Source organism: Aegilops tauschii, chromosome 7, assembly GCF_002575655.3.
Source record: "Aegilops tauschii subsp. strangulata cultivar AL8/78 chromosome 7, Aet v6.0, whole genome shotgun sequence".
Classification (NCBI taxonomy): Eukaryota; Viridiplantae; Streptophyta; class Magnoliopsida; order Poales; family Poaceae; genus Aegilops; species Aegilops tauschii.
Window position 1 is genome coordinate 38,561,879 of NC_053041.3, and position 25,331 is coordinate 38,587,209.

Genomic DNA, 25,331 nt, shown 5'->3' on the forward strand with positions numbered 1-25,331 from the left:
GTATGAGGTGTAAGATGGATCCTTTGCCGGTACATCCCGGTTCCGGTAAAAGAGACTTTGCGGCTTTGGGGGTTGTTTGCGAATTCGTTCGAGTTTATTTTTCTTTCTAGTTTCCGTTCGAGTTCACTGAAAACCCGTTGGATTCTGGGTTATGGGGGTGGAATTTCTGGATACCCCTAACATTTTCATGATTTATGAAGAGGTCCTTGTTTTACAAAGTTCAACCTTGACTATTTTTTTTGCGAAACATTATAGCCGGGGCTTGCAATAGGGCCATGACCAATGTGAGAAATGCATTTAGGGGTAGAGCGGAGAAGGAATTGGAAAACACTAGCTCGAGGTGAAGGTCGCGAGTATGCTCTCTCCGTCGAATCACAAGGTTTTACTACACCTGCCGTAAAGTGCTACACCGAAGAAAAATTTTCTCTAAATGCATTGCAGAATGATGTGGCTCCTCGAGGACTCGGGCATAGTGTCAGCGAAGTTCACAGCCATATCGCCCAAAAGCGTTGTGTGTACATCTAGTCCTACTTGGAGGCACACATGGTGGATTATCTGGAGACTAGTGGACTACCCTAGGGTGCTAGATTCACATAGCAACGATTGTTTCTCTCCTGATGTCTCTGGTTCCCTCGTGTTTCCAACACATCTTAGATCGTCACCTATCTAATGTGCTAGTGTGTCTGAATAGAAGGCGTTGTTGTAATGAGCATAGGTGAATCACAATGTAATTTGTATGGGATGGAAGCGGCCAAATTCATAGAATTGGTTCTACTTTTTTTTCTTGATGGAAGAGAGAGTGGTTGTTGCGGCTACTATGAGGAAAGTTGTGCCTCACCAAGTTGCAATTTATAGAGTCGTATCAGGCAAGGAGACAACAAGGATCGACCGTGTACTTGTGCTATGTCACATGCCTAGAAGATTGACATTACCCATAAAGGCATGATTCTGTCTCCAATCACTCATACTTCAATTTTTCTATAAAGCATACCTTATCTGTAGGAGGGGAATTCAAGTACAAAATCTGGTGATGCTGTTGAATAGTCACCCTTCCTTGTCGACATTCTCAAAAGTGCGAGGCAAATGGAATATTTATTTATTTATTTTTCTTTTGGAATATCTAACTGGCCAATGTAAGATATTTCGTGCCCTCCAGTAAACGCTCCCATAACCCTTGGATCTTGGTCACAAATCTTGAAGCAGGGAGAGGTTATACGCCAGCTAAAGAAAAATGTTTGCTATATTCATGTTCCTGGCGAACATCCTTTCTTTTTTCATTAAATCTGAATATCCACAGTGAGAAGTCGAACGGGCTGTTTCCTGAGGGTGATCTTGGACGTATGGAATTCAACACAGAAGACAGAAGCATTTATTGAGTCCCATAGTTTCCAAAGAACTGAAAGAGCAACCCAAGGCCAGATGTTTGGATCCAGGCCTGGTGGCATGTTATACTTACACTAGCACAAATGCCCGTGCGTTGCAACGGGAGAAAAACTTAACGTGAACCTGGTGAACAACCCTTTATATTGGACACTAGTAGAGTGCCCGTGCGTTGCTACGGGCTTATGAAAATAATACCATCTTGTAATCTTCAAATTTATGTCCATGAACATATTATAACCTAATAAAAGGAAGGATTAAAATACTATATTGCAATGTTCAATATCTTTTTTCATTTGTCAGTGAGATATAACCAAAATAATCATTCTGTACATGCAAGATAGTAAAAAAATTTACTTCTTAGGAGCATGTGTGCTTTGAGCCTTGAAGAATACATTTGTTCTTGTACCTCACTGCATGAAATGTATTCGGTATATTAGCATATAAGCATGCTTTGCACCTCTAGTTTTGATCTACCCACCTGTTCCATTGTTTGAAGAATAGTATATGGCTATATAGACTCCACTGGAGAGAATACATTATGCAATTCCCCCGTGTCTGTTAAATAATCATGTAAAAGGAAAGAGAATAAAAGTAAAAGTGAGTCTAATGATAGAAATGAGTAAGAAAATGAAAATTTGAAAATAAAGGATCTTAGGGCATCTCCAATGCTGTCCGCTAAAACGGACAAACTATTGTGTGATCATATTTATGTTTTCATAGCATGCAGGTGGACGAATTCGGAATATCAATATAAACATGGATCAAATGATGAAAGCATATCACGGGAGTAGCGACTGTTATAGCTCTTGTTCTCTTATTTCATCTTATTGCATTTTTATTAGCCTTTGAATACACCAGTGTTGGCAGATAAACCTTTTCTTTGTGATCGGCGGCTACATTAATATTTTGTCAAGAGATGTCTATCTAGATTTGTTTGCTGAACCATTGCTCGATGCCCAGTATTCAATAAAAAAGACTAAATTATCCACTTCGAATTAATCTTTCAAATTGATTAGGAAGTAGAGATAGTATATACTCCCGTGATGGACGTGGAGGAGAAGAAGCTGGAGGAGGAGGTGGGGTTGGCCATGGAGCGGAGGAGAAGAAGCCGGAGCGATGGAGGTGGATGAGGGAAAAAATAGTACTAAAAGACATGTACACAAGAATTTCTTAGAGGTTGATCATTGCATCGTGACAAGAGCAAACCTTGCCTAGACCGGCAAGATTCAAAGCAACAAGCCATAGATGTTTGGTTCACGCCTGACACTTCCCCTGTTGGTGCCGCCACCTAGCGTCCAGCTTTCTTTCTTCACCTTTACTTTGTTCATGCCACCCCCCAATCCAATCAACAGATGAGTTGATTGCCCATCCGGCCACTTCTCTGTTTCCTGTCAAGCAACCATGGACGGTGTGTTGGAAAAACATCATAGAACATGTAAGCATCACATCACTGGTATAGACCCTACAATTCAAGATTTTAGTCCAAAAATAAGATAGATGCTGTAAGACTACTTTCAAGATAAAAACTCTTAAATACATCATAAAAAGGATTGATTGACTAGTTTTAGTACTGCACGCGCAACCATGTGTGCATATGATTAAAGCACATGAGAGAAAATATCTCTTTGGACAAAAAACTTATATAGAACATTCCATGGTAGATGACTGATAAAAAGGAACAAACAAACCAATGAACTCCGATCTGATGAGAAGAAATAAACAAACAACCATTTCTAAAATGTAAAAGAAACTAACACTCTCGGTAAAAGAAACTAAAAGTAGCTGACAAGCATTACATGTATATAGAACAAAGATTTATTCACTCTAAATTTTATAGAAATTTGGCTCTTGTAGGAGGATGCTTTTTAGAACTTATTACTAGCCAACTAACACTAGTAGAAAACGAAGTTTTATCACCGGTTCGTAAGGGCCTTTAGTGCCGGTTCTGCAACCGGCACTAAAGAGTGGAGACTAAAGGCCCCCCCCCCTTTAGTACCGGTTCGGCACGAACCGCCACTAAAGGCCCACCACGTGGCGTGAGCTCGCGCTGTGGTATGGGGGACCTTTAGTACCGGTTGGTGTTACCAACCGGTACTAAAGGTTTTTTTTTGAAAATTTTGGAAAAAAATTTGAATTTTTTTTCGATTTTCAATTTTCTGAATTATTTGATGATTTAGTCTCTAATCACCCCTCTTAACTACTCAAGTGTGGATCACTCATTCCAAATCGTCTAACTTCCCGGCCGGTCACCCATCCTCTCACTCCCCCAGCCTTAGCACACTTAACTCCGGAGTTCTGTTCCCTCTACTTTCCAAGTCTGCACTTGTTGTTTTCCTGACAAATGTAAGCTGACAATCCTATTAACCCTCAGCAGTTATTTATTTCATTCCATTAAAAATAAGAAGCCAATTTTGTTCATAAGAAGAAAGGGAAGGGGGATCGTTTGATCGATTTCCTTGATTTGATCGCTACTTAATGGGCGTGCGCCTTGAGCATTAGGTCACACGTTTCACCGTTTGAGTTTGAAACTATTATTCTAAAAAACAGTAATTATTTAGTAACACTAATATTTTTTGAATAAGTTTGACCACACTTTGACCATAGTTTGACCATATTTGACCAAAATTCAAAAAATTGAAATAATTATTTAGTAACACTAATATTCTTGAATAATTATGTAGTAACATTAATACTTCTTGAATAAGTAGTTTGACCAGATTTAACCAAAAAAACTGAAATTTGAGCATAGCCGTTTTACATTTTCCCTACACTTTTTGCAAAACATGTCCAAATTGAAGTTTTCAAATTTTCCTAACTAGTAGATGTAGTAATATAACTAACTCTCGAAGGATTTTATTTTTTGAAGTTTTTATCATTTTCTTTTGATTTTTTCAAAACTGAAATGGCGATACACCGGGGGGGGGGGGGGGGGGGTTAGAGTTTGAAAATTGCCCTATAGTCCCGGTTTGTGTCTCCAACCGGGACTATAGGTCAGACCCCTTTAGTCCCGGTTCATGGCACGAACCGGTACTAAAGGTTAGCCCTTTAGTACCGGTTTGTGCCACGAACCGGTACTAAAGGTGATCGTGGGGCCCCGGCCTGATGCCAGCCTGCCACCACCCCTTTAGTACCAGTTCGTGGCACGAACCGGTACTAAAGGTTCAACACGAACCGGCATTAATGCATAGCCGTTCGAACCGGCACTAATGGTACCATTAGTACCGGGCCAAAATCAAACCGGGACCAATGTGTCTCACATTAGGTCCTTTTTCTACTAGTGTAAATAACAATGCATTAAATAGCACACTGCCTATATCCGCCTAGATAAATACACATGTGTTGGCACGGAATAACAAAAAAATAGCTTATGCAATTTTGCACTGATCAAACAAATTTGGCATAATTCGGATATGTGTTGAATATGATGTCATGCATATTTTAATATTTAACATTTTGATGCTAAGATAAACAAATCTTTCATTTCTTATACACTATCTGATTACAGATAACAACTACTCCTCTGCAAAGATGGAATGTGAAAAATAATGTGTGCCCTCTAACATGTAAGAAATAGCAACACTAAAATCACAATCTGAAGTTGCAAAGACACTTCAGAACAATGACTTGCGTGAAAACCACACACACACATTTACTCTTGACGATCAGGATATGGTAGCACATACCTTTCTCGTCTCCATACACTTCAGAAACTCTGCTCTCGAGGAAAAGTAATTATGCCAATACTATTCTACTTTTTTGTACAAATTAGGCAATGGACATAAAGTGAATTTCCACCAAAGAAGGGAAGCACAATGCAATTAATGCCAATAATAAGCAATATATGCTCGCTCTACAACTTAGACAGACTGGAACATATTTTCTACCAAAGACGGGAGGCCCAATCTCATACTCACTATGCAACGCTAAATGTCATTAGTGTTCACCACAAGAGTTAATAATATTCCATCATGCTAAAGATCATTTAGTTTATAACTGGCAACAGCGATGACAACACCAGTAGCCTTCCCTGTGAACGCCTCCAAAGACGTAACATTTTGTGAAGTGACTCAAGTATCTCGTTAATCAGGCAAACAACAATATTCCTTGCAAGAATTAAATATCAAGTTGCAAAATTTGTATTACCACGTTTGAATACTCAAGGCATTATTATATTACTGACATGGCTAGATAATTACCTAGTTTTCTCAACCTTAGCACAAAAATCAATGTAAGCTCGATCCATACCTACATCTAGCTGAGTATGGTCTAACAGTTCATGATCTACCATTAGAGAGCATATGTGAAACTCCAAGCCAACCACGACTTACCTCAAAGCTACCCACACTTTTCCCTTCTCCATACACATAATTGAGGAAGCGACACCACTTCTCACCAGTTTCACCTTAGCCTCCCATTGTCGCTCACCTCCTCACCATTGTCGCTTGCGGCCCTAGGAAGTGGATGTGGTGACCTGTAGCAACCAATAACATAACTTTAGGCCTGCAAGATATTAAGGAGTTAGCCCTTGACCTACAAGGCTACAACACGTTCTATCCGAATGAAGCACCCATAGCACTTCGCCCTTGGCCTCCCTGCCTCGCCCAGCTCCTCCTCCTCCCCGTCGTTGGTCGCCGTGGCAAGGAGGTTGCAACAAGAGAGGCGTTGTTCTTTGGAGGGGCAGAGGCGGTGACCTGTGGTGGTGGCTGGGAGAGCTGGAGCATGAGGCGACGGCGACCATTGAGGTGACACGCTTTGGAGGGTTGGAGGCGTCGTGTGGAGGCCGCAGTGTGGTGGAAGACGACCATGGCGTGTCGCGTGCATTATAGATAACAAGAATCAATGTGATGCCGGTGTTTTTGATAGTAATGCTACCAGTGCCATACAAAATGTGGACAGAAGGTAACAGTAAATATTTCTTTTTGTGAAAAATGGAAATAAGCTAATGAAACAAACAATGCAGAAACACATTTGCAGTGATGTATAGTAGTTTTTACTTGCAGGAAATATCAAAAAAGAAGTAAACTTCAGTAAAATGGAAACCCACAAATGGAAGTCTAGCAGTACTTCTACTAATTGACAAGCATCTTGTTTAGTTAACAGGGGCAGGTGTGATTTTGCTCACAGATAGAGCAGAGGTTTAAAAATCTTAAACAACTGCATGCTTTTTTAATCTAGAAAAATCAAGCAAATTAAGCTCATGTGTGAGTATAAGCTATAAGGTTCAAAACTGTTAGGACACGTTTGTAAGATTTGTCAATTTGTTACAATGCTAGCTATTTTTTTAACAGCCATATGCAGATAGATACTACAATAAAAAAACAAAAGCATTCATTTTTTGAACCTGGCGTTGAACTAATGATGTATCTCACAGTACTTAGTACCACTTTTGCCTTTGTAAATCCGGGTACATAATCTCGTAGATCATAAATTAACTTAATATACTGCATGCACAGGATACCATCAATTTCAGAATTAAATAAAGCATGTGTCATTATAATTTCCGTTCTGAACGGCAAACCGGTAATATATTTGGAAAGGTCATGAGGAATTGCACCATTGTTCATATTATAGCCATACTTTGCCTAGTGAAAATTATTTCTCATATCATGTGTAAAAACACGTAGAGTATTTAGAGCAGAATGAACAAAATGAAAGATAAATTCCATCATCTAGCAAACTACTTTGACAGAAAGTAAATTAACCAGCTAAAAATGACAGTAGTGAAGACGGATCACTAAGAATCGTACGTGTACCACTCACATCCTTGCTCAGCCCCATGGCCTCCAGCAGCACCATCAGTGTGTGTGTCTGTGTGTGCGCGCGCGTCGCTGGTGCTCCTTCGACATTCATGCGACGGCTGCCACACAACGGCCATGCCACTCTACACTGCCGCCGCCTCGCTCATTGTTTTCTTGCCAGATGCTGCCACCGGCCTCCACCATGCCTCCCCATCTACCCATCCCAATTGCCACAGCGGGATCGCATCAGCTCGCGCCAACAAATGCCCGCGGGCATCCTTCCTCTCCACATGCTTTGGGCCCTGTTTGGGGTACACCCTCGTAACTTGCAATATTTCCTGTGCCCAAAGTTGCCTGCTGCTACGTTTCACAATGCCCATGATGCCTCCTAATAAGTTGTCCACAAATTTGAAACCATAAATCATATACTGTAGTATGCATCGCTAGATGAGGTAACCTTGAACCAGCAAATGAAAGCATACCTTCCTGAGAACTCTATTCTCACACTTCTCACACATTTTATGAGACTCGATAAAGCTTTGATCTGAGAAACATATTTAGTTAATACTTAGAAACTGTAACTGATGATGAAAGAATCAAGGTGCTGTTAAATAAATCGAGACAAAAGGGTGATTAGCTAACCTGTGATATCGTTTCCAACAATTAGGATTGAGTCAACCATGTATACATCTCCAGCTACAAGATTCCCTAAACAACGAAGAACTCAATTCAATATACAAGCATCAATTTGCCTGTCTTGTAACATCATAGAAGCTGTCCTGCAGTAAAACGGGAACTTACCCATCTCTAGGACGCGGGGCGGCAACCCATGCCGAGCGGCCGCGGCGAGGTGCCGTCGTGGTGGTGCTTCGGGGGGCTGCCACTGGCCGTCCTCCTCACTGCCACCCACGAGGACGCGCCAACGCCGGTCACGCGACCTAGCACGGCTGCCAGTGTGGGGTGTGGGCAGCTGGACTTCACGCGTAGTCATCATGGGGGAGCCATCTTTGTGTCCATGGTCGATGAGCAATCAACACAATGTCGTCCAAGCTGACCACATTGTAACGGAAGATGGGGCGGCGATATAGAAGCTCTAGTGCAAAAACCATGTCGCTTGATATGTTGATTATTTAGATGATAAGGGCAACTGCAAAGAAGACCCTCAAAGCTCCAGAATATGTCCGGATTGTAGTGTCCAGACCATATTTGTCGACTTTTGTCATCCAATGAGGCCCCCTGTCGGTCCGCGGAGCATTCCAAACTATCATTTTCCCGCAAACCAGAACAAATCTGGAGGAGCTGTGTAGCAGTTCGGACCTTTGCATGTCCAACTAAAAAACACCACGTGGTCCCTCTATCTCCCCCCTCCCCCACCCAGACACAACACACGCACACCACACACGCAGCCACCGGTGAGGCAAGCCATGCCGCCGCCTGACCTCTCCTCCCTCCGGCTCCCTCTCCCTCGTCTCGCCTATCCCAGCCGCCTCGTCACGCCATGGTCGGCCTCGGCTCCGACAAGCCCCATGTCGGCCATAAACCGCACGACCAGCTCCGCCTCCAGCCGCCGCTAGCCATGCCTCGTCACAAGCCACTGCTCTAGCTGCCCTCCAACCACCACCACGCATAGCTTGAACTTGTTGATCATCTAATGGTTGGCATGATACTGGGTCCTAGTGTCATTCCGGCCATGATTTTGTTAAACTAAAACAAGATTGTGTTAATAAAAAAGAACCTTTCAAGGATTCCACAATCTAGAATCGCTGTTATTTAGCAAAAGAAGAGGATGTGTAATCCAAAAGAATAAAATAATACCAACCAATAATTATAACCAGGTCAAAAAGATATAAATAAGGCTGCAAAGAACAAAATAGCTTTAGAGCCGAGTGATGAAAAATTGGCTAACAATCTTTGTCCTCGAGTAGTAAGTTGCAGAAGGTTTATGTCTACTGCGCAAATACAAGGTAAAGGGCGATATCAAAGTTCTTGGAACCACTACATGTGAAAGCTATCAGAGTTAAACACCAAAAGTACCTTATAAAAAGTCACTGTATCCAAGGTTAGCCTTCCTAGAACAAGTACTACTGGATAACCGTATACCATTGACTTAGGACCATGAAGATGGTTTTTGCGCAAACCTTCTCGAGAGTACACTCATACCAAAACAAGTCGTACTTACACTGCATAGTACCATAGCTCGCGCACAAATCTCTATCTGTTAAATGTACCAATTCTTTCAAAAAAAAATCCTAGTACTACTATTTTTAGTTTATAGAATGCACCCTTTATTCTCACTTCACTACTGTACCTTTTGTCGACATATATGTCATATTACATAAAACTTCCTGGACTTTTACCTCTTAGATATCAGCTGTCGTTAACATTTGCCGAAAAAATACTTCTAAAAAAATACCAATATAGAAACAAGAATTCAGAAGATGCAACATGAATTGAGGGTTCAGGTAGGGGAGTGTGTCTAAGTAAGCGTACACACATACAAGAATAATTTGTGTCTTAGGAGCATATTGTAGTAACTTAAGCAAATAAGGGCTGGAGAACAATGCTCTAAGAACCAGTATTCAAGATGAGATGCTCCTACAAATAACAAAGGTCAAATGTTGAGTTGTGCATAACCTGGCACATTGGATATTTTCTTCCATTGAAACTACATCGTTTGGAAACATCATTTTTTAACATGGAAATACTCAGAATCAGGTCAATGGAGCAATAGGAATAGATGTTGGGGAAAGAAACATGTGTGATCTTTGAATAAGCCAAAACATGTTTGAGATTTGCAGTAGTGATAACATCTATGTACTTACTGTCTCCATCAATGTAAGAATAGAACAAAAACCACACATGTAAGGAACAGGGATCAACGCATTGAACTAACTTCCTCATGGAACGGAGGGAGGCAACCATATTCAGCTCATTTCGGAATAAATGATGATCCAAAGTCATCAACAAAGGACCCTGATTCAACATTTGATTTGTCACTAATTATGCTCTACTACTGTAAGTAACACATACAAAGTTTAAAACAAAATCAGAATCACCAATCAGCTAGATGCATAGCTTGAATACTCAAACCAATAAAAGGAGGAGGTGAGCAGTGGACCATTTGAAGCACAAAGAATTAGTGTGCAAGATTGCATACTGGGATTTATAACTGAGCATGCAAATAAAGATAAATAACTCAGAGACTGATACAATAAACAATTGGTATAGCACCTGTGGGGAAGCCAACAGCCTTCCAGTAAAACTATCTCCACGATGAACAAATCAATTAATTCTGCACATGAATAGCGGTTGACAAAGATGCTTCCCATAACCAAACCGACTGCAAAGAGAATTTGATAATAAGCCCCTGTATGTGCCAGACTGCTTTCATCTTCTTGCATTTGAGAAAATTGTACCCCCATCTTCATCTAACCGAGAGAACATGGAGCTTGGATGGGTTCAGTTACCTTCATCAGATGACAGGTTTGGATGGCACGCTACACTGGCCATCCACTATGGACTGCAAGACCCACTTCAATGCACTTCCTGTCTCCATCATGTTCCTGATCTTGCCCTCGCGGAGAGCTTCTTCTCATCCAAATGTAAGCAGCCACCAAATTATAGAACAAAAATTCCAAGTAAGAATGGAAGTATAGAACAAAGCTAACCACACATGTAAGGAACAGGGATTAACACATTGAACTAACTTCCTCGTGGAACGGAGGGAGGCAACCATATTCAGCTCATTTCGGAATAAATGATGATCCAAAGTCATCAACAAAGGACCCTGATTCAACATTTGATTTGTCACTAATTATGCACTGCTACTGTAAGTAACACATGCAAAGTTTAAAAAAAAATCAGAATCACCAATCAGCTAGATGCATAGCTTGAATACTCAAACCAATAAAAGGAGGAGGTGAGCACTGGACCATTTGAAGCACAAAGAAGTTGTGTGCAATATTGCATACTGGGATTTACAACTGAGCATGCAATAGTGAGAATACACTAACCGATTAGTCATCTAGACTGAGCACAATATCTTCAGGCTTCACGCCCAACAACTCAGAAGCCTCTAAGAATATTGTTGGACTTGAGTTTCTGCTGCAACCTGTTAGTAGAGAAAGCAGAGAAATTTTTTTAATGGTGAAGATTAATAGGAAAACTGTAGGTAGAACTTGCATACAAAGTTAACAGGCTACATGGTCAAGGTTCAGTCAACTGGCTTAGGTAAGGCGGTTCCTCTGTAAATGGGTACCCACATCAGCAGGTATAGCAACTACATTAAACCAGTGGTCACAATTCAGGGCCTCTAAAAGTTTCTGCTACAACTTGTTAGTAAAAAATAATGTGTTCATTAAACATCATTGTCCCTGTAAAAATCAAGGGTGCACTGTCACTGATAGATAGCTAAAATGAACCACAAAAAATCAAGGTTGTAGTGTTACCAATGGATAGCTAAAATGAACCACAAAAAACTTTAATCTAACCTTGTTCAATCGGGTGTATCTCCTTGAACCCTGAACAGCTCCGCATGAGTACCTCCGCTCCTTCATCTTGAAAGATAAAATGCCAGTAAAACATGACTGATATATATTCAGCTATAAGAAACTAAAACACATTCATAAGCCTACTATATGGCAAATTCGATCGAACCAAGTTGGGCATAGATGAAATAAATTGGATTGGATCACTAATCGCCCCCTACAAAGAGAAGCAACTGATCTACTAATACATGGCAGATCATACAATCTTGCACAAAATCAACAAAGCAGACTCTTTTCTTTCACCAAACGTGAAACATTGAGTGTACCCTGCATATAGAACAATACCAAGATCAATACATGCCTGTAAAATGGAGACTACCAAATCTGACTCAAACACAAAAGAAAAAAGAAGAGCTTATGTTATCCGCATCAAGGGAGCCCTTGGCACGGTCGAGCTCCGCATCCTTCGCACGGAGCTCCGCCTCCAGCTTGCGCGCCGTGATCTGGTACGTCTTGAGCAGATGCCGCTGCTCCTCGGCATGTGCAGAGAGGGCGGTGTTGCCCGCGGCCGCGCCTGTGGGATCCTTGAGGAACCTTCGCTTGGTGTCGGACAGCTTGGTGAGCTCCGCAACCACGGCAGTGTCCGCGGACTGAATAGCCTCCGCATCATAGGGGAACTGCGCGAGCTTCAGCTGCGCGTAGGCCGCCTTGACGGCCGAGACGCCCTCGAACAGATTGGCGAGGAGGGAGTCCGCGGCGGCAACCGTCGCGGTGGCCGGCGGCGAGGGCTCCTGCTGCTGCGCCCCGGCGGTCTTCTTCTCCGCGGCGTTCCGGAAGAAGGCGTAGAGGGAATACGGCGCCAAGGGCGGCGGCGGCGTCTCGCCTCGGTGGCGGCGGCGTCTCTCCTCGGACAGCGGCGGCGGCAACGAAAGAGCACCTATCCAGAGGCTGGAGATCGGGGATGGGATCGAGAGGCTGGTTTTTTTGCGACGTGGGGTGGGGTGGGGTGGGGAGGGGACTAAAACAACCAGCGAAAAAAACCGGACGAAAGTGGTGGGACGAAAATTAACCGTGGAACGGAGACTACCAACTGAAACATTAGGAGTAGAGATATCTGTTGCAAGTCACTATCAGGAAGAAGTCCCAGATTGATCCAAACTTGTGAAGTGGTGGGGCAAAGTAGAGAATGCTTCGGATAGCTCAGGCTGGAGAACTCATTGATGCATTGGAATTGGAAGAAGTAGAAACAGGGAGTGGGCTGAATCAGGAAATGGGTTTGGGAAGGCTATGTGATACACGTTGGGGCTCTCACTTCAAAACTGTGAACCATGTCATCTCTATGTATGGTGCACTACGACGAGTCCTTCGCAAGATTGGAGACGAGTACCATGGTGCGGAGGCACAAGCGGCTGTATCCATAGAGACAATATTTCGATCATTTGAGTTTGTTTTCATGGCACACTTGATGCAAGAAATATTTGGATACACAGATGAGTTGTGTAGAGGTTTGCAAAAGCAAGACGAAGATATTTTTCATTCTATTGAGCTTGTTGGTGACACAAAGTATTACTTGGAGGCTTTGAGGACCGATGCTGGATGGGATGATTTTCTCACAAAGGTCACATCTTTTTGTACAAAGCATAAGATCAAAGTTGTTGATATGGAGGGTCCTTACTTTCCCGTTGGCCGGCCTAGAAGGGGTTTATGTAATGGTGTGATCAATTACCACCGCTTCAAGGTTGATATGTTTGTGGGTGTCATTGATAGGCAAATCAGTGAGCCGAATGGCAGATTTGATGAGGTAAACACGGAGCTACTTTCTTGCATGGCAGCATTCTGTCCACTTCATCTATTTGCTGCTTATGACCAAGATAAGTTGGTTAGGCTTGCTACAAAGTTTTATGCTTCTGATTTTACAAGTGATGAACTGGCAAGATTTCCATGGCAACTAAACATGTATGTTATTAATGTGCGTAGAGATGAAAGGTTTCAAAACCTAAAAAATCTGTGTCAGCTTTCAGTTATGCTTGTTGAGACAAACAAGCATGAACAATATCATATTGTTTACAAGCTTCTTAAGTTGGTATTGATTCTGCCAGTAGCTACTGCTAGTGTTGAAAGGGTGTTCTCTTCAATGAGCCATGTGAAGAATAAGCTAAGGAACAAAATGGGTGATGAATATTTGAACAATTGTTTGGTTACATTTGTTGAGATAGAATTTTTCAATCAAGTGAAGGATGAAGATGTCATCAATCTCTTCCAAAAAGGCGACCGCAATGTTATATTGTAAGAATGATATCATCACTTTATCAATCAAAAGGTACTTATGTATTCATGTCGTTATGGTCTGATACATTGAAATATTGCTATTGCCGTTATGCTAGTGTTGTTTTGTTCATATATTGCTAGTGTTGTGTTGTTTGGTTCATATACTACATTTAGAGCAAAAAAAATTGGATGAATACCCAGCCTTCATTTCCTGGCGCCGCCACTGGGTGAGAAGCGTCTTCACAAGGGGCAGCACATCTAGGGCAAGTGGCTTTGTTGGCAATGTTCCTGCGGTGCATGTTGCCTTTCATGTTCATCCTATCTTTAAACATAAGCCAACCGAGGATATTCATTTTGATGGGCACAATAGAGGACGAATGAAGGCATGGTTGAGGACGATAGTCGTGTCATCCATGATGATCATGTAGGCATTCCTCGGAGGGAAAGGTGGTCCATGGATGACGAACCCGCCGCCGCCGACCTGCAGGGAATCTCGACGCATAAGCACGCGCCCATGGCCACCCACCCATCGATTGACCTCTCTCTCGGACAGGCAAGCAGAAACCTACCTGCGGAGGATCCCAGCGGTTCCGGCAGCGTAAGTGGACGACAAGGCGGCAAGGGGCGCCCGACGAAGAGCGGATCTCGCGGCGGAGGCCGACGATGCCATTTTTTTCTTCCTTCCTCTCTCTCGCTTGTGGCTTTGGGGTTGTTGGCAAATTCGTTCGGGTTTATTTTCCTTTTCTATAAGCCTTGTTCGGCTTTGTTGATTCTGGGCCTGGGGTCTCCTGTGACCATGCCATTTTTGCTCAAAAAAATGGTGAAAAATTCTTCCATACATGAATTCATAATTTATATGGCTAAAAAATGAATTCTCTATTTATGTAAGGTCTCCATGTTTTTTCCCTTAAAAGTGCATTCATGTTTTCTAAATTTCAGAAACTACTGATCACACTGCACGGTATTGTTCTGAAAGTTATGGCCACAATCTGTCGAAGAGGAGGAATGGCTTCACCACACCAATCGTGAAGCGCCGCACAAGAGGTAAACTCCGTGCATATGGTTCAACAATGGATCTTAATGCACCGCAAGGCGGTGTGCGTCGTCAACAGCTGTTTGACCTTGTCAATTAAGTTCAAGGCCCTATGGTCTTTCAAGAAATGGTTGTATACCTAGTGCTACTAGGAGGCATGTTTGTTGGACTGCCTAGAGAACTTGAGAAGATATTAGGTTGTCGGATTCGTCGAGAAATGGTTGGTTCTCTCCCGATGTCTCCAATTCCCTCGTGTTCCCGATATATCTGAATACTACGATCTATCTGAAGTTTTACCATGACAAATAGAAACTACGGTGGTAACAAGCAAACATGAATAACAATGTGTTTTCCTATGGGATGGAAGCAACTAGATGCTTTGTTTTACTACAAGAGTTTCGCCTTCTATGCCATGGAGTAGTTGGTGCTAGTTTTTTCCCTTGAGGAATAAAGAGTGGTTTATGCTACGTGCTACAAAGGAACATTGTGCCTAGCAAAGTCGCAATTTATATTGCTAGAACAAGTAAGGAGACAACAAGGAGGGGACATGCACAATTGATATATCACATGCACGGAAGATTTCCATTGCCCATGATGGCTTGATTATTTCTTTTGTTGGTTGTCATTAAGGTTCACTTTAAAGCATAACTTATGTAGGAGCGGAGTACCAAGTAAGTCTCATCATGATACCACCGATCAGTTTTCCTTCTTTATCAGCGTTCTTGTGCATAGCAAGTGAAAGATCTGTTGATTCTCCAAATTTTCATATGCATCATGAGTCTTGTGCCTTCTTTTCTATATCAAAATCTAGTTTTGTTCTTCTCATGTTCTCCAGTGAAATGTTCACCACTATTATTTACATGTAAAACAAAAATTAACGGTCACCGGGGAGGAGAGCTTCCCCACCTGAATATATTACGAAAACCCATAGCCTGTCATTACATTAGGGAAGAGACTAGAGCTTAGAAGAGAGATACAATATCTATGATCTAGCAGCATCACGCATAGAATTTCCGTTGATATGAATATCAACAGTGAGATAGAACACAATGTTTATAATGGTGGTCTTGGACGTATGGAATTGAACATGGAGGACGAAAGAATTTCTTGAATCCCATAGTTTTCAAAGAACTAGAATAGCCGCCGAAGGCCAGATGTTTGGATCTAGGCCAAGTGGCATGTTAGACTTCCATATCGGTTGCAAGTCAGGATCAGGAAGAAGTTCCAGATCGGTCCAAAGTTGTGAAGCGGTCAGACAGAGTAGAGCTAGGTGAGAAACGTCTTCACAAGGGCGGCACATCTAGGGCAAGTGGTGTTTGCGGCAGAGTAGAGCTAGGTGAGAAACGTCTTCACAAGGGGCGACACATCTAGGGCAAGTGGTGTTTGCGGCAATGTTCTTGTGGTGCATGTTGCCTTTTTTGTTCATCTATCTTTAAATAGAAGCTAATCCAAGATCTTCACTTTGATGGGCACAGTTGAGGACCAATGAACTCATGCTTGAGGTCGATAGTCATCTCGTCAGTGATGATCATGTAGGCATTCCTCGAAGGATAAGGCAATCCATGGATGAGACAACACTCGTCCGCATGGTCAGAAGACTAGAAATCCTGCAAGAGTGAAAGGACAGCAAGCAAATCGCGAGCGACGGTAGCCGTAAGACGGTTCCGCGGGTTAGATAATAAGCCACAATTCCAGACAGTGGCCAAGTGTCTAACCAAAAAAAGGTGTGCGAAAGCTATTTAAATTGGGTTGTCTAGAAGCCAAGTGTCTAACCAAGAAAAGAAGTAGAGAGACCATCATTTGTTAGGACAAAGGTACAGTCCATGAGGGTGGGTAGTTGTTTGTTAATCGCTTTCTAGGTATAAGTTGGGTTCTATGTTCTTTGATAAATGTCATGGGAGTAGTTTGAGTGGCACCATAAGAAAAAAGGGTTTTGTAGCAGTTTTAAGGCAAACTTCCTTAGGAGGCAACTTTTCTGAATATGTAGGTTTTTTTGATGCCTAGAACACCATTTTTCTTATGTTTGAAAACATTGTTCCAAGCTATAAGACATTTAGTACTAGTGCACGAGTCCTTGTTGGACCATAAGAAAGTTCTAGGAAGAGCGTCTAATTTTTGTAAGACTTATTTTGGTAGACGAAAGACTGACATAAAATAGGCTAGAAACGAACTAAGAACATAAGAAAGTAAAGCACGAGCCCTTCTTGAAAGCATCCTAGAAGCCTGACCAAATAAAAAAAAATCTGAAACAATCTATGATTGGGTCAAAGGCAGTAATTGGACGTTTGGTGGGAGACAGTGGCAAGCCTAAGTAAATTAGTTGGAAGAATTGTTGTGTGCAGTTCATGGCAGAAGCAACGGTAGAGGAGATATCTGTTCTGAATGGATGGAGAGAAAACTCATTTTGTTGAACTTAATAGCTAAGCCTGTGGCAAAGGCGAATCTGTCAAGAATTCATTTAAGAGTAGTGGGTGGGTTAGCATCGGCTCGTGCGATTATTACTGCATCGTTCACATATTGAAGGGTGATTGGTGGAGAATCTGGTTTAAGTGGGTGGCTGGATATGTTAGGGAGGAAAGCTTTGGCAATGAGGCGTTGAGGATCGGAGATTGATAAATAGGTAGGGTGATAGCCAACTCCTTGACGTTATCAGTTTTTTGCATTGGATACAGGGACTCGACACTCCATTAAGGAAAACCACCATTTTACCGGCATAAAGGATGCCAGTTGTCAGAGATATAGTGGCAGAAGGAGTGTGAGAAGCCACAAGCGTGAAGAGATAGAGTCAAAGGCTTTTCTAAAGTCTAGCATGAAGAGCATTGTTTATTTCGAGCGTGGCACATAGTGATGAGATCCATTGCGTAGATGAAATTTCCTGTAATTAATGTTTCTACCATGAAGAAAACTAGTCTGATTGTTGTGGATAAGTAGTGGGATCAAAGGTTTAAGTCTGTTAGTCAGGAGCTTGGAGATAGCTTTGGGTGTGTAGTTTTGGAGGGAAATTGGTCGAGAGGAATCCGGGGAAGTTGGAGCAAGTGTTTTGGGCAGGAGGACCATATAGGCAGAGTTGAATCCATCCATGTCGGCCAAGTGGTTGTGAAATACATCGAAAAAAGCAAGGATGGTGCTTTTGATGGTATGCCAATATCGGGGATAAAAGCATGGCCAAAACCATCGGTCCCTAGGCTTGCATTAGTGTTCATTAGGAAAAAAGCATCATGAATTTCTTGTTCAGTGAAAGGCGAGTCTAGAGAAAGAATTGTGGCACTTTTCGGCGTATAGTGATGTGAGATCGAAATCCCATTGAACATTGTTACCCTGATTAGAAGTTGAAACAAATATTTAAGTGTTTTTTTCCTTTTGCTCGTGAATTAAAAAAACCTCGCATTGCTTAATAAGGACACATATTTTGTTGTTTCTAAAACATTGGCTTGCATAAGCGTGAAAGAACCTTGTGTTTTCATCGCCGTCCAGCGTGGAACAGATTTTCCCGCATTGTTTCCAGAAGGCAATTTTTTGACCAATAGAATTTTAAAGGGTGGTGGTAACCATACCTCCAAGTTTGAGAGAGAGAGAGAGAGAGAGAGAGAGAGAGAGAGAGAGAGATGGAAGATTTGGATAATCACTCTTTTCTGTCTGTAAATGGGACTAATCGACTTGGCCCAGCTTCTCAGGTATGTTCTTGTTTTTTTAGTTTATATTCCGCCAGGACCAAGGCATTGTCAGGCGTAGATGGGCAGAAGTGGAAAAGGCTTGCGATGTGAAGGCGTTGGTGGGCTACCAAATTTGTTTGATCAACGTTAGTAACAGAGGCACATGATCTGAGGCGAAGCATGAGAGAGAGAGAGAGAGAGAGAGAGAGAGAGAGAGAGAGAGAGAGAGAGAGAGAGAGAGGGAGGATATACGAGTGTTAGGGAGGAGTTCATCCTAGGCCAAGTTAATAAAAACATTATCGAGCCTTTCCAGCGGTGGATTGGCGCGTTTGTTATACCAGGTAAACTAACGATCTAAAAGTGGAAATTTATGAAGAGCTAGGATATAGATAGTGTCATTGAAGCATTGGAATCGCCAGAGTGGAAAATTTTGGTTGTTCCCATTAGCAAATAGGATTGAGGCTCAGTATGATTTAATTTCGCGAGAAAGTCTAGTTTATGGGCTCTAGAAGATCATAATAGTTTTGTGAGAATAAATTTCCTCTTATTCTTTTGGCGGTGCCATGAGGTTAGAGTTTTTTGTCCTCTCAGATCCCATTATTCAGATCTGATGAGTTTATATTGTTGTGTCAAGCCTTTTTTGTTGGTCTGGTTATTTGTGGAGGTGAAATCTTTCATCGACAACATGGTGAAGATATAGTGATTCGACGGCCTGCGCTTCTAGGGATCATCACCGGCCCAAGCACGTTCATCGATCAAGGCTTCCCATCTATTTAGATGGGCGACTCAGGGCGCTGTCAAAAACCATTATTGGTAATGTTCGTGTGGGTGAAAGAGTGACAACATCGTTGCTCCAGTCAAATTGCAGCCTCTTTACCGAAGTTTTTGGAGTATTTCTTCGAGCAGAGATTGACACCGTGAAGAAGGTGTTTTCAAGAGATTTCATTGTAATTCTTAGTCATAAGAGTTACTTCGTATTTTTTTGGATTTAGGTCCAAATCAGTGTACCTGTAATTGTTACGAGTATGAAAAAAGTTATAGGTGTTTCCCAAAAAAAAGTTGTGACTATAATTTGTTTTTGTGAAGCTAGGCATGAGAGAGTTAGAGAGGAGGAGAATTGATGGTGTGTGCAACTTAGTAGAGAAAATGATCTTAAAGTTAACCACGGAAAGAATGCCCCCAACGGAGCTGAGCAGAGCGGTGATCGTGTGCATCTAAAAATCGTGGGAGGATTGCGTGTACTTTGACTAATTATGGGTTTGAGAGCTTCGTTTCCTAAATGAGCGCGATGGAAGGGCGAATGGACGATAATTCAGAGAAGCTCTGCACATTTTTCAGTCACCGAATCCTATGACGTTCCATGAGATGACCAAGTAAAAGGCAAAATTCATTAAGAAATATAAGCAACACCGATTACAGAATAGTACCAAACTAGCCATGGGTTACACGAGAACATGAGCCCTAGTGCCACACAGGTAGTAGAAAGTAAAGTATGATGAACTAAGCCTATCACTACGGAAGCAGCAGGAGGCAGTTGTCAAAGTTACGTTGTGCGGTCATGGGGTGCTGGTAGCACCAAAAGAGGACACGATGTCGGCAACATCAGCAGCGGGCGCTACGCAAGCAGCAGCGATCGTGGCGAGAGAAGATGGGGAGGCCGGGTCGGTGTTGTTCGAGGTCATGTCATTGTCCTTGTTGCATAGTCTCGCGTGCACCAATGCCTCCGAGAGCTCCTTGGACGCGACGGATAGATCCAGCTTTTTCTGCCTTCGCGTGCATGGCCCGGGAAGTCATAGAGCCATAGAACAGCAGCTTGAGGCCGGAGTCAGAGGCCATGCATCTTGGCTCGCCTGCTGTTGCGGCGCGCGATGCAAACATGGGGCTCATCCACAACGGCGTCATCAGGAACAGAAACAACATGAGCCGCGCGACGTTGATAACCGCGTCGAGAGGAGTAGGCCACTGGCGCTGGCAAGGCCAATGCCACTGTATTGGCATGCAGCGACATGCATGGCAAGGCCGCCTCTCTGCAGAGTGCAGAGTCGTCGAACAATCGCACCAGAGCAGGAAGAGGGTTGCGCCCATGGCGCCGACAACGGCATGGCCACCAGAGCACCGTCAGCCATGACCTCGAGGAGTGGCTCATCGCCGAGAGGAGGAGAGTTCGCGCGAGAGCCCGAGCAGGGGAAGGAGAAATCCCGTATGGTGCTCTGGCTCGTAGGCAAAGGTAGACAGCGAAGCCGTGGAGCGGAATTGGTTTGCAAATCCGCAAGAGATCCTAGGGCTCCGGATGTGGCGGTGTGAAGAGGAGTCTCTGATGTCACCGTCCAACGAGAAATGAGAGGGGTCGTCAGGGTCGATGCCATGCACGTAGAGAGCACGACACTTGAGCTGCACCATGATGACGTCGTTTCCGGGAAGGCACGCGGGTAGGCTTGGAAGGATGGTGTAGTCGCGGGCGATCATGATGAGGGCAGGTACGCTGTTGTACTTGCCCTAGAAGCAGTACTCATCGGCGGAGAGGAAATCTCCTACGTACAAGAAGAAGTATTCAACCCCCTCCGGGGGCCAAAGCTCGCAGGGGTAGTCAAACACCTCCACCTCCGGCAGCCATGTCGACGAAGAGAGTGATATAGGAGTTGTCGGCGTGCTCCAGCCGCTCGAAGAATAGTGTGTTCCCCTCATCATGGATTGGCCCGCCTCTGGTTACAGGGAACCACTCGCCTCCGTTGGAGAATGAGAGGCGAGCAGAGCCGCGGCTTGAGGAGGCGACACCAATGGTAGGGTTGTTGCGGTGCTCTATGAGGGCGTCGTGAATGAAGCGGAAGGGATTGTGCTGCGACGTGGACGTATAGCTGATGTTGCTGACTTCCGGACCAATAACGAGGCGGCATGCGGAGTGGCAACGGAGGCACAGGCAGAGGTGCCCACGTCGGCGGACCACGGTTACCTGACAGTTGTGTGGTGGAGTCATAAACCTACCTACGGGAGGATGCCAGCGACTCCGGTCCGGTGGAAGAAGAGGACGACGGGGCGGCAAGGGGCACCATGGCAGAGAGCCGATCTCGCGGCGGAGGTGGCTGCGCGGGCCGACGATGCCATTTTTTCTTCTTCCTTCCCCCCTTTTCGCTTGCTGCTTTTGGGGTTGTTGGCGAATTCGTTTGAGTTTATTTTTTTCTATTCTACTACTACTAGGCCCCATTTGAGTTCCCAGATCACCATTGGATTATGGGCTCTGGGGGTGCAATTTCTGGATACCCCTAACATTTCCATGATTTATGCAGGGGTCCATGCTTTACAAAGTTCAACCTTCACTATAATTTTTTCTGCCAAAGGGACATGCAACAGAGCTGCGACCAACGTAAAAATGTTTTTAGTGGTAGAATGGAGAACGGACAAAGAAACACCGCGTCGCCATGAACATCGCAATAGTGCTGTCTTGGCCGAATCGCAAGGTTTCGCTACACCAACCGTAAAATGCTACACCATAGAGAAAATGCTCTAAATGCATTGTAGAATGATGTGGCTCCTCGAGTACTCATGGATAGCGTTAGCGAAGTTTACAACCATATCGCGTGAGAAGCATCATTTGTATATCTAGTGCTGCTAGGAGGCGCGAATGGTGGATTACGTGGAGACTTGGAAACTGCCTTAGGCTGCTAGATCCGCATAGCAATGGTTGCTTCTCTCCTAATGTCTTCCATTCCCTCATGTTTCCAATACATCTTAGTTTTTCACCTATCTGATGTGCTAGCATGTTCGAATAGAAGACGTTGTAACAAGAATAGGTGAATAACAATGTATTTTCTAGGGAATGGAAGCGAACAGATTCTTATAATTGGTGCTACTTTTTTCCATGATGGAAGAGAGAGTGGTTGTTGCGGTTGCTATGAGGAACTTTGTGCCTCACAAAGTTGCAATTTATAGAGCCGTATCAGGCAAGGAGACAATAAGGAACGACCATGTACTTCTGCCATGTCACATGCCTAGAAATTTGCCATTGCCCACAAAGGCATGATTACATTTTCAATCACTCATACTTCAATTTTTTTTATAAAGCATACCTTATCTGTCCGAGGGGAGTACAAGTACACATGTGATGATGCCATTCAATAGCCTCCCATCTTTGTCGCCATTCTCAAAAGTGTGTGGCAAGTGGAAGATTCGTTGATTTCTCCAAATTTTCTACACATCTCTGATTTTTTTGTCTTCTTTTGAAATCAAATTTCTAGTGTTTTTATTTTTCTCTTCTCTAGGGAGATATTCATAGAGTTTTATTTACAGGTGATCCATTTCATCTGAGTAACTCACTTGAATGATGTCGGTGATGCTAGATCTGAGACAGGCAACCGAATTGATGATTTTACTCTATGAACAACTGATGCTAGGTAAACAACTCCTACAAATCAACGGAGATCACCAATAATATAAATCTCATTGTCCTTTCGACAATTAAAACATCATTGGAAGGTACATAATCAAGCGGTAAAATAAAAAGTAAAACCTCGCATGTTCATCCACACTGATGCTAGGTACACATCTCATGATGACGTTGAATAGTCTCCCTTCCTTATCGGCATTCTCAAAAGTGCGAAGCAAGTTCAAGATTCCTTGATTTCTCCAAATTTTCCATGCATCTATGTATTTTTTGTCTTTTTGTTAAATCAAATTTCTAGTTTTGTTCTTCTTCTCTTCTCTAGGGAGATATTCATAGAGGAAGAAACCCTATGCGCAGGTTTACCGGGTAATGCAGGATCCTAGGCGCGCCGCCGCCGTTGCGCTGTGCACAAGCATCCACGTCTCCAAAACCAGCCATCGCTGACCTGCAGGGAAACTTGACGTAAGCACGTGCCCGCAGCCAGAGCACCGTTAGCCATGATGGCGAGGAGTGGCTCACCGTCAAGAGGAGGAGAGTTCGCGCGAGCCCGAGCAGGGGAAGGAGAGATCCCGTATGGTACTCTGACTTGTAGGCAAAGGTAGACAGCGAAGCCATGGAGCGGAATTGGTTTGTAAATCCACGAGAGACACTAGGGCTCCGGATGTGACGGTGCGAAGAGGAGTCGCTGATGTCGCCATCCAATGAGAAATGAGAGGGGTCGTCAGGGTCGATACCATGCATGTAGAGAGCACGGCACTTGAGCTGCACCATGACGACGTCGTTGCCGAGAAGGCACGCGAGTAGGCTTCAAAGGATGGTGTAGTCGCACGCGATCATGATGAGGGCATGTACGCTCTTGTACTCGCCCTAGAAGCGGTACTCATCCGCGCAGACGAAATCTCCTACGTACAAGAAGAAGTATTCAACCCCCTCCGGGGGCCAAAGCTCATACGGCTAGTCAAACGCCTCCACCTCCGGCCGCATGTCGACGAAGAGAGTGATGCAGAAGTTGTCAGCGTGTTCGGGCCGCTCGAATAATAGTGCATTCCCCTCGTCATGGATTGGCCCGCGTCCGGTGACAGGGAACTACTCGCCTCTGTTGGAGAAGGAGAGGCGAGCAGAGCCGCAACTTGAGGAGGTGACACCAATGGTAGGCTTGTTGCGGTGCTCTACAAGGGCGTCGTGGATGAAGCAGAAGAGATTGTGCTGCGACGTGGATGTATAGCCGATGTTACTGACTTCCCGACCAAGCAGCGAGGCGGCATGAGGAGTGGCATCGAAGGCGCAGGCAGAGGTTCCCATGTCGGCGGACCACGGTTACCCGGCAGTAGTGTGGTGGAGTCAGAAGCCAACCTACGGAGGATGCCAGTGACTCCGGTCCGATGGAAGAAAAGGACGATGGGGCGGCAAGGGGCACCAAGGTGGAAAGCCGATCTCCTGGCGGAGGCGGCGACGCGGGCCGATGATGCCATTTTTTCTTCTTCCTTCCCCCCCTTTTCCCTTGCTGCTTTTGAGGTTGTTGGCGAATTCGTTTGAGTTTTTTTTAGAGTCAATTACACCACTAGTGCTAGAACTTGACACAAATAGTCACTTTAGTGCTAGAACTTGTGGTGTACATATAAGTGCTTCAAGAACTTGGCTTGACGGTGCAAATACGCTGTTGTATACGCCTGCAGCTCTGACTAGGCGTTCCAGCATGGCGAGGAGCCCACTTTGAGTGGCCGAAAGCGTTAGGCTGGACGTGTGTTTATTTTGTGAAAAGCCCCTGATATTTTTTTCTTTCACCAAAAAGTACCGAAAAGAAAATGGATTTTTTTCTCTTATGAAAAAGTACAAAAAAGAAAATGGTCCGCTAGAGGTTTGAACCGGCAACTTGCGGATTGCGTGAACAGGTTCTAGCCAGAACACCTAGGCAGACTTCTTCTCACTTCGGATACATATCCTTTATATATTTCGACTGAACAATTTTAATCCCAAAAATTAGTGCATGATCAGACATACGAACCAGGAACCTCATGGTAAATAAGTGGCCGGGCATTCCACCACAACTGACAAGGCAACTTATTTTGATGTAAGTTACACTTTATGAATATAACACAACGCAATCGTGTGACTAAACTGAATTGCAGTCCGCGCAACCATTTTCAACATTTTTAAAATTTTGTAAAATTATGTAAACTATAATCATGTGTTATAAATAATATACATATAAATAAAATAAACTGCATTGAAAATGTTCGTATAACATCAAAACATGCCCATGTACTAATTTAACAGAAACCCATATAATTAAATTTTATGACTATAACACAAAACGAACGTGTGGCTAAACTGAATTGTAGTCAGTGCGGACAATTTCAACTTTTTAGTTTCTTGCATTTTAAATATTTG